A 9,757-nucleotide genomic window follows, 5' to 3' on the forward strand; every position below is an offset into this window, starting at 1 on the left:
ACCACGGCCCACCACGGCACTTCCCAGCCCACCACAGCCCACCACAGCCCGTCTCAGCTCACCACAGTCTGTCCCAGCCCACCACAGCCCGTCCCAGCCCACCGCAGCCTGTCCCAGCCCGTCCCAGACCATCACAGCCCGTCCCAGCCCACCACGGCCCGTCCCAGCCCGTCACAGCCAAGCACTGCCCGTCCCAGCCCACCACGGCCCGTCCCAGCCCATCACGGCCCGTCCCAGCACACCACAGCCCGTCCCAGCCCACCACAGGCTGTCCCTACCCACCACAGCCCGTCCTAGCCCGCCAGAGACCGTCCCAGCCCACCACATCTAGTCCCAGCCCCCCACAGCCCACCACAGCCCACCATAGTCCACCACAGCTTGTCCCATTCCACCACAGCCCACCACAGCCCACCACAGCCTGTCCCAGCCCACCACAGCTTATCCCAGCCCACCACTGCCCGACCACAGCCCTTCCAAGCCCACCATAGCCCACCACAGACCGTCCTAGCTTGTCCCAGCCCAACGCAGCCCGTCCCCGCCCACCACAGCCCGTCCCAGCCCAACACAGCCCATCCCAGCTTACCATGGCCCACCACGGCCCGCCGCAGCCCACCACAGCCCACCACAACCCGTCCAGGCCCACCACTGCCCGTCCCAGCTTACCACAGCCCACCACAGCCCGTCCCAGACCACCAAGCCCATCCCAGCTCGTCCCAACCCATGCCAGCCCATCCCGGCCCACCACGGCCCGTCCCAGCCCACCACAGCCCACCTCAGACCACTACGGCCCGTCCCAGCCAACCAGCGCCCGTCCCAGCCCGTCCCCGCCCACCACAGCCCGTACCAGCCCACCACAGCTTTTTCCAGCCCGTCCCAGCACACCACAGCCAACCAGAGCACATCCCAGCCCACCACAATTTGTCCCAGCCCACCACAGCCCACCACAGCCCATCCCAGCTTACCACACCCCACCACAGCCCTTCTCAGCTCACCACAACCCGCCACGGCCTGTTCCCGCCCACCAAAGCCTGTCCCTGCTCACCACGGCCCGTCCCGGCCCACGACGGCCCGTCCCAGCTCACCGCAGCCCGTCCCAGCCCACCACAGCCCGCCACAGCCTGTCCCAGCCCGTCCCCGCCCACCACAGCCCGTCCCAGGCAACCACAGCCCGTGCCAGCCCGTGCCAGCCCGTGCCAGCCCACCACAGCTTGTCCCAGCCCACCACAGCCCGCCACAGTTCGTCCCAGCCCACCACAGCCCATCTCAGCCCACCACAGCCGGTCCCAGCCCACCACGGCCCGTCCCAGCCCACCACGGCCCGTCCCACCCCTTCCCAGCCCACCACAGCCCGGCCCGGCCCACCACAGCCTGTCCCAGCCCACCACAGCCCACCACAGCCCTTCTCTAGCTCACCACAACCCGCCACGGCCCGTTCCCGCCCACCAAAGCCTGTCCCTGCCCACCACGGCCCGTCCCGGCCCACAACGGCCCGTCCCAGCTCACTGCAGCCTGTCCCAGACCACCGCAGCCCGTCCCAGCCCACCACAGCCCGTCTCAGGCAACCACAGCCCGTGCCAGCCCGTCCCAGCCCGCCACAGCCTGTCCCAGCCCGTCCCCGCCCACCACAGCCCGTCCCATCCCACCACAGCTTTTTCCAGCCCGTCCCAGCACACCACAGCCCACCAGAGCACATCCCAGCCCACCACAATTTGTCCCAGCCCACCACAGCCCACCACAGCCCATCCCAGCTTACCACACCCCACCACAGCCCTTCTCAGCTCACCACAACCCGCCACGGCCCGTTCCCGCCCACCAAAGCCTGTCCCTGCTCACCACGGCCCGTCCCGGCCCACGACGGCCCGTCCCAGCTCACCGCAGCCCGTCCCAGCCCACCACAGCCCGCCACAGCCTGTCCCAGCCCGTCCCCGCCCACCACAGCCCGTCCCAGGCAACCACAGCCCGTGCCAGCCCGTGCCAGCCCGTGCCAGCCCACCACAGCTTGTCCCAGCCCACCACAGCCCGCCACAGTTCGTCCCAGCCCACCACAGCCCATCTCAGCCCACCACAGCCGGTCCCAGCCCACCACGGCCCGTCCCAGCCCACCACGGCCCGTCCCACCCCTTCCCAGCCCACCACAGCCCGGCCCGGCCCACCACAGCCTGTCCCAGCCCACCACAGCCCACCACAGCCCTTCTCAGCTCACCACAACCCGCCACGGCCCGTTCCCGCCCACCAAAGCCTGTCCCTGCCCACCACGGCCCGTCCCGGCCCACAACGGCCCGTCCCAGCTCACTGCAGCCTGTCCCAGACCACCGCAGCCCGTCCCCGCCCACCACAGCCCGTCCCAGGCAACCACAGCCCGTGCCAGCCCGTGCCAGCCCGTGCCAGCCCACCACAGCTTGTCCCAGCCCACCACAGCCCGCCACAGTTCGTCCCAGCCCACCACAGCCCATCTCAGCCCACCACAGCCGGTCCCAGCCCACCACGGCCCGTCCCAGCCCACCACGGCCCGTCCCACCCCTTCCCAGCCCACCACAGCCCGGCCCGGCCCACCACAGCCTGTCCCAGCCCACCACAGCCCACCACAGCCCTTCTCAGCTCACCACAACCCGCCACGGCCCGTTCCCGCCCACCAAAGCCTGTCCCTGCCCACCACGGCCCGTCCCGGCCCACAACGGCCCGTCCCAGCTCACTGCAGCCTGTCCCAGACCACCGCAGCCCGTCCCAGCCCACCACAGCCCGTCTCAGGCAACCACAGCCCGTGCCAGCCCGTCCCAGCCCGCCACAGCCTGTCCCAGCCCGTCCCCGCCCACCACAGCCCGTCCCATCCCACCACAGCTTTTTCCAGCCCGTCCCAGCACACCACAGCCAACCAGAGCACATCCCAGCCCACCACAATTTGTCCCAGCCCACCACAGCCCACCACAGCCCATCCCAGCTTACCACACCCCACCACAGCCCTTCTCAGCTCACCACAACCCGCCACGGCCCGTTCCCGCCCACCAAAGCCTGTCCCTGCTCACCACGGCCCGTCCCGGCCCACGACGGCCCGTCCCAGCTCACCGCAGCCCGTCCCAGCCCACCACAGCCCGCCACAGCCTGTCCCAGCCCGTCCCCGCCCACCACAGCCCGTCCCAGGCAACCACAGCCCGTGCCAGCCCGTGCCAGCCCGTGCCAGCCCACCACAGCTTGTCCCAGCCCACCACAGCCCGCCACAGTTCGTCCCAGCCCACCGCAGCCCATCTCAGCCCACCACAGCCGGTCCCAGCCCACCACGGCCCGTCCCAGCCCACCACGGCCCGTCCCACCCCTTCCCAGCCCACCACAGCCCGGCCCGGCCCACCACAGCCTGTCCCAGCCCACCACAACCCACCACAGCCCTTCTCAGCTCACCACAACCCGCCACGGCCCGTTCCCGCCCACCAAAGCCTGTCCCTGCCCACCACGGCCCGTCCCGGCCCACAACGGCCCGTCCCAGCTCACTGCAGCCTGTCCCAGACCACCGCAGCCCGTCCCAGCCCACCACAGCCCGTCTCAGGCAACCACAGCCCGTGCCAGCCCGTCCCAGCCCGCCACAGCCTGTCCCAGCCCGTCCCCGCCCACCACAGCCCGTCCCAGGAAACCACAGCCCGTGCCAGCCCACCACAGCTTGTCCCAGCCCACCACAGCCCGTCCCAGCCCGTTGCAGCCCGTCGCAGCCCGTCCCAGCCCATCGCAGCCCGTCCCAGCCCGTCGCAGCCCGTCGCAGCCCGTCCCAGCCCGTCCCAGCCCGTCCCAGCCCACCACAGCCCGTCACAGCCCATCACAGCCCGTCACAGCCCATCACAGCCCACTACGGCCCACCACAGCCCACTACGGCCCTTCACGGCCTGTCCCAGCCCACCACGGCCTGTCCCAGCCCACCACAACCCGTCCCGGCCCAACACGGCCCACCATGGCCCACCACAGACCTTCCCAGTCCACCACAGCCCACCACAGTCCGTCCCAGCCCACCACGGCCCGTCCCCGCCCACCACGGCCCGTCCCAGCCCACCACGGCCCGACCCAGCCCACCACGGCCCGTCCCAGCCCACCACGGCCCGACCCAGCCCACCACGGCCCGTCCCAGACCACCGCAGCCCGTCCCAGCCCACCGTAGCCCGTCCCAGCTCACCGCAGCCCGTCCCAGCCGACCTCAGCTAGTCCCAGCCCGTCCCATCCCACCAGAGCCCACCACAGCCCGTCCCATCCCACCACAGCCCACCACAGCCCGTCCCAGCACGTCCCAGCTTACCACAGCCCACCACAGCCCGTCCCGGCCTACCACAGCCCGTCCCATCCCAGCACACCACGGCCCAGCCCATCACGGCCCACCACGGCCCAGAACGGCCCACCACGGCCCATCCCAGCCCACCACGGCGCACCACTGCCTGTCCCGGCCCACCACGGCCCGTCCCATCCCACCACAGCCCGCCATAGCCCACCACAGCCCGTCCCACCCTGTCCCAGCCCACCACAGCCCGTCCCAGCCCACCACGGCCCGTCCCAGCCCACCACAGCCCGTCCCAGCCCACCGCAGCCCGTCCCAGCCCGTGTCAGACCGTACCAGCAACCACAGCCCGTGCCAGCCCGTCCCAGCCAACCGCAGCCCGTCCCAGCTCGTCCCAGCCCACCACAGCACGTCCCAGCCCACCACAGCCCATCCCAGCCCAGCAGAGCCCGTCCAAACCCACTACAGCCCGTCTCAGCCCACCACAGACCGTCCCAGACCGTCCCAGTGCACCTCTGCCCGTCCCAGCCCACCACAGCCCACCACAGCCCGTCCCAGCCCACCACGGCCCACCACAGTTCACCACGGCCCGTCCCAGCCCACCACGGCCCGTCCCAGCCCACCACGGCCCACCACAGCCCGTCAAAGCCCACCGCAGCCCGTCCCAGCTTACCACAGCCCACCACAGCCCGTCCCAGCCCGTCCCAGACCACAACAGCCCTTCCAAGCCCACCATAGCCCACCACAGCCCGTCCCAGACCACCACAGCCCATCCCAGACCCTCCCAGCCCGTCTCAGCTCACCACAACCCACCACAGCCCACCACAGCCCATCGCAGCACACCACAGCCCGTCCCAGCCCACCACAGCCCACCACAACCCGTCTCAGCCCACCACAGCCCACCACAACCCGTCTCAGCTCACCACAGCCCACCACAGCCCGTCCCAGACCACCACAGCGCGTCCCTGACCACAACAACCCGTCCCAGCCCGTCCCAGCCCGTCCCAGGCCACCGCAGCCTGTCCCAGCTCACCAAAGCCCGTCCCAGCTCACCACAGCCCTTCCCAGCTAACCACAGCCCGTCCCAGCCCACCACAGCCCATCACAGCCCACCAGAGCCCACCAAAGCCCACCACAGCCCATCACAGCCCACCACAGCCCGTCACAGCCCACCACAGCCTGTCCCAGCCCACCACAGCCCGTCCTAGCCTACCACAGCCCGTCCCAGCCTACCACAGCCCACCACAGCCCGTCCCAGCCACCCACAGCCCACCACAGCCCATCCCGGCCTGCCACGGCCCACCACGTCCCGCCACAGCCCACCATGGCGCGCCACAGCCCGTCACAGACCATCACAGACTATCCCGGCCTGCAAAATCCCATCCCAGCCCGCCACAGCTAGCGCCAGCCCACCACAGCCTGTCCCAGACCACCACAGCCCACCACAGCTCGTCCCAGCCCACCACTACCCACCACAGCCCGCCAAGGCCCACCACAGCCCACCACGGCCCACCACTGCCCACCACGGCACACCACAGCCCGCCACGACCCACCACGGCTTGCCAGAGCCCACCACGGGCCGTCACAGGCCGTCCCAGCCCACCACAGCCTGTCCCTACGCACCACAGCCCGTCCTAACCTGCCACAGACCGTCCCAGCCCGCCACAGCTAGTCCCAGCTAGCCACAGCCCGTCCCAGCCCGCCACAGCCTTTCCCGGTCCACCACAGCCCGTCCAAGCACACCACAGCCCACCACAGCCGGTCACAGCCCACCACAGCCCACCACAACCCTTCACAGCCCTCCAATGCCCACCAAAGCCCACCACTGCACGTCCCGGCCCGCCACGGCCCACCACGGCCCGCCACGACCCACCACGGCCCACCAGAGCCCACCACGGCCCGCCACTACCCACCACGGCCCACCACAGCTCGTCCCAGCCAACCACAGCCCATCATGGCCCGCCAAGGCCCACCACAGCCCACCACAGCCTGTCCCAGCCCACCACTGCCCGTCTCAGCCCGTCCCAGGCCACCACAGCCCTTCCCAGCCCACTACAGCCCACCACAGCCCACCACAGCCCGTCCCAGCCCACCACGGCCCACCACAGTTCACCACGGCCCGTCCCAGCCCACCACGGCCCGTCCCAGCCCACCACGGCCCACCACAGCCCGTTAAAGCCCACCACAGCCCGTCCCAGCTTACCACAGCCCACCACAGCCCGTCCCAGCCCGTCCCAGACCACAACAGCCCTTCCAAGCCCACCATAGCCCACCACAGCCCGTCCCAGACCACCACAGCCCATCCCAGACCCTCCCAGCCCGTCTCAGCCCGTCTCAGCTCACCACAACCCACCACAGCCCACCACAGCCCGTCCCAGCCCACCACAGCCCACCACAACCCGTCTCAGCTCACCACAGCCCACCACAGCCCGTCCCAGCCCACCACAGCGCGTCCCTGACCACAACAACCCGTCCCAGCCCACCACAACCTGTCCCAGCCCGTCCCAGCCCGTCCCAGGCCACCGCAGCCTGTCCCAGCTCACCAAAGCCCGTCCCAGCTCACCACAGCCCTTCCCAGCTAACCACAGCCCGTCCCAGCCCACCACAGCCTGTCACAGCCCACCAGAGCCCACCAAAGCCCACCACAGCCCATCACAGCCCACCACAGCCCACCACAGCCTGTCCCAGCCCACCACAGCCCGTCCTAGCCTACCACAGCCCGTCCCAGCCTACCACAGCCCACCACAGCCCGTCCCAGCCACCCACAGCCCACCACGGCCCATCCCGGCCTGCCACGGCCCACCACGTCCCGCCACAGCCCACCATGGCGCGCCACAGCCCGTCACAGCCTGTCCCAGCCCACCACTGCCCGTCTCAGCCCGTCCCAGGCCACCACAGCCCTTCCCAGCCCACTACAGCCCTCCACAGCACACCACAGCCCGTCCCAGCCACCCACAGCCCACCACGGCCCGTCCCAGCCTGCCACGGCCCACCACGGCCCGCCACGGCCCACCACAGCCCATCCCAGGCACCACAGCCCATCCCAGACTACCACAGCCCATCCCAGTGCACCACGGTCTGCCACAACCCGCCATACCCCGCCACAGCCTGTCCTAGCCCGCCACAGCTAGTCACAGCCCACCACAGCCCACCACAGCCCACCACAGCGCTTCACAGCCCACCACAGCCCGTCCCAGCCCACCACAGCTTGTCCCAGCCCAGCCCAGCCCGTCACAGCCCGTCACAGCCCGTCACAGCCCGGCCCTGCCCACCACAGCCCGTCCCAGCTCACCACAGCCCACTACAAACCACCACAGCCCAAAATGGCCCGCCACAGCCCATCCCACACCACCACGGCCCAACACAGCCTGCCATGGCGCACCACGGCCCACCACAGCCCGTCCCTGCCCGCCACGGCCCACCACGGCCCACCACAGCCCACCCAGGCCCGCCACGGCCCACCATGGCCCACCACAGCCTGTCCCAGCCCACCACGGCCCGTCCCAGCCCACCACAGCGCACCACAGCGCACCACAGCCCACCACAGCCCGTGCCAGCCCGTCCCAGCCCACCACAGCCCACCACAGCCAACCACAGCCCACCACAGCCCGTTCCAGCCTGCCACGGCCCACCACGGCCCGCCACGGCTCGCCACGGCCCACCACGGCACGCCACAGCCCACCACGGCCCGCCACGGCCCAACACAGCCCACCACAGCCCGTCCCAGCCCGTCCCAGCCTGTCCCAGCTCATCCTAGCCCACCACAGCCCACCACAGTTTGCCCCAGCCCACTACAGCCCGTCCCAGCCCACCACAGGACACTACAGCACACCACAGGCCACTACAACACACCACAGCCCATCACAGCTCGTCCCAGCTCGTTCCAGACCGTCCCAGCCCTTCCCAGCCCACCCCAGCATGTCCCAGGCCCCCACAGCCCACGACAGCCCTTCCCAGCCCACGACAGCCCACCACAGCCCACCACAGCCCGTCCCAGCCCACCACAGCCCGTCCCCGCCCACCACAGCCCGTCCCCGCCCACCACAGCCCGTCCCAGCCCACCACAGCCCGTCCCAGCCCACCACAGCCCGTCCCAGTCCACCACAGCCCATCCCAGCCCACCACAACCCGTCCCAGCCCACCACAGCCCACCACAGCCCGTCCCAGCCCACCACAGCCCACCACGGCCCACCACAGCCAACCACAGCCCGTTCCAGCCCGCCACAGCTAGTCCCAGCCCACCACAGCTAGTCCCAGCCCACCACAGTCCTCCACAGCCCTCCACAGCCCACCACAGCCCGTCCCGGCCTGCCACGGCCCACCACGGCTCGCCACGGCCCACCACGGCACGCCACAGCCCACCACGGCCCGCCACGGCCCAACACAGCCCACCACAGCCCGTCCCAGCCCGTCCCAGCCTGTCCCAGCTCATCCTAGCCCACCACAGCCCACCACAGTTTGCCCCAGCCCACCACTGCCCGTCCCAGCCCACCACAGCCCGTCCCAGCCCACCACAGCCCGTCCCAACCCACCACAGCCCGTCCCAGCCCACCACAGCCCGTCCCAGCCCACCACAGCCCGTCCCAGCCCACCACAGCCCGTCCCAGCCCGTCCCAGACCGTCCCAGCCCACCACAGCCCGTCCCAGCCCACCACAGCCCGTCCCAGCCCACCACAGCCCGTCCCAGCCCAACACAGCCCGTCCCAGCCCAACACAGCCCGTCCCAGCCCAACACAGCCCGTCCCAGCCCAACACAGCCCGTCCCAGATTACCATGGCCCGCCACGGCCCTCCACGGCCCGCCGCAGCCCACCACAGCCCACCACAGCCCGTCCAGGCCCACCACAGACTATCCCAGCTTACCACAGCCCACCACAGCCCGTCCCAGCCCACCAAGCCCATCCCAGCTCGTCCCAGCCCATGCCAGCCCATACCGGCCCACCACGGTCCGTCCCAGCCCACCACGGCCCACTTCAGCCCACAACGACCCATCCCAGCCAACCAGCACCCGTCCCAGCCCACCACAGCCCGTACCAGCCCACCACAGCTCGCTACAGGCCGTCCCAGCACGTCCCAGCCCACCACAGCCCACTACAGACCGTCCCAGCACGTCCCAGTCCGTCCCAGCTCGTCCCAGCCCACTACAGCTCGTCCCAAGACGTCCTAGCCCGTCCCAGCCCACCACAGCCCGTTCCAGACCACCAGGGCCCGTTCCAGACCACCAGGGCCCATCCCAGGCCACCACGGCCCGTCCCAGGCCACCACGGCCCGTCCCAGCCCCCCACAGCCCGTCCCAGCCCCCCACAGCCCGTCCCAGCCTACCACTGCCCACCACAGCCCGTCCCAGCCCACCACAGCCCGTCCCAGCCCACCACAGCCCAACACAGTACGTCCCAGCCCACCACGGAACACCATAGCCCACCACGGCCCGTCCCAGCCCACCGCGGCCCGTGCCAGCCCGTCCGAGCCCGTCCCAGCCCATCACGGCCCGTCCCAGCCGACCACGGCC

The sequence above is a fragment of the Falco peregrinus genome, chromosome 21 (assembly GCF_023634155.1).
Source record: "Falco peregrinus isolate bFalPer1 chromosome 21, bFalPer1.pri, whole genome shotgun sequence".
NCBI classification, from domain to species: domain Eukaryota; kingdom Metazoa; phylum Chordata; class Aves; order Falconiformes; family Falconidae; genus Falco; species Falco peregrinus.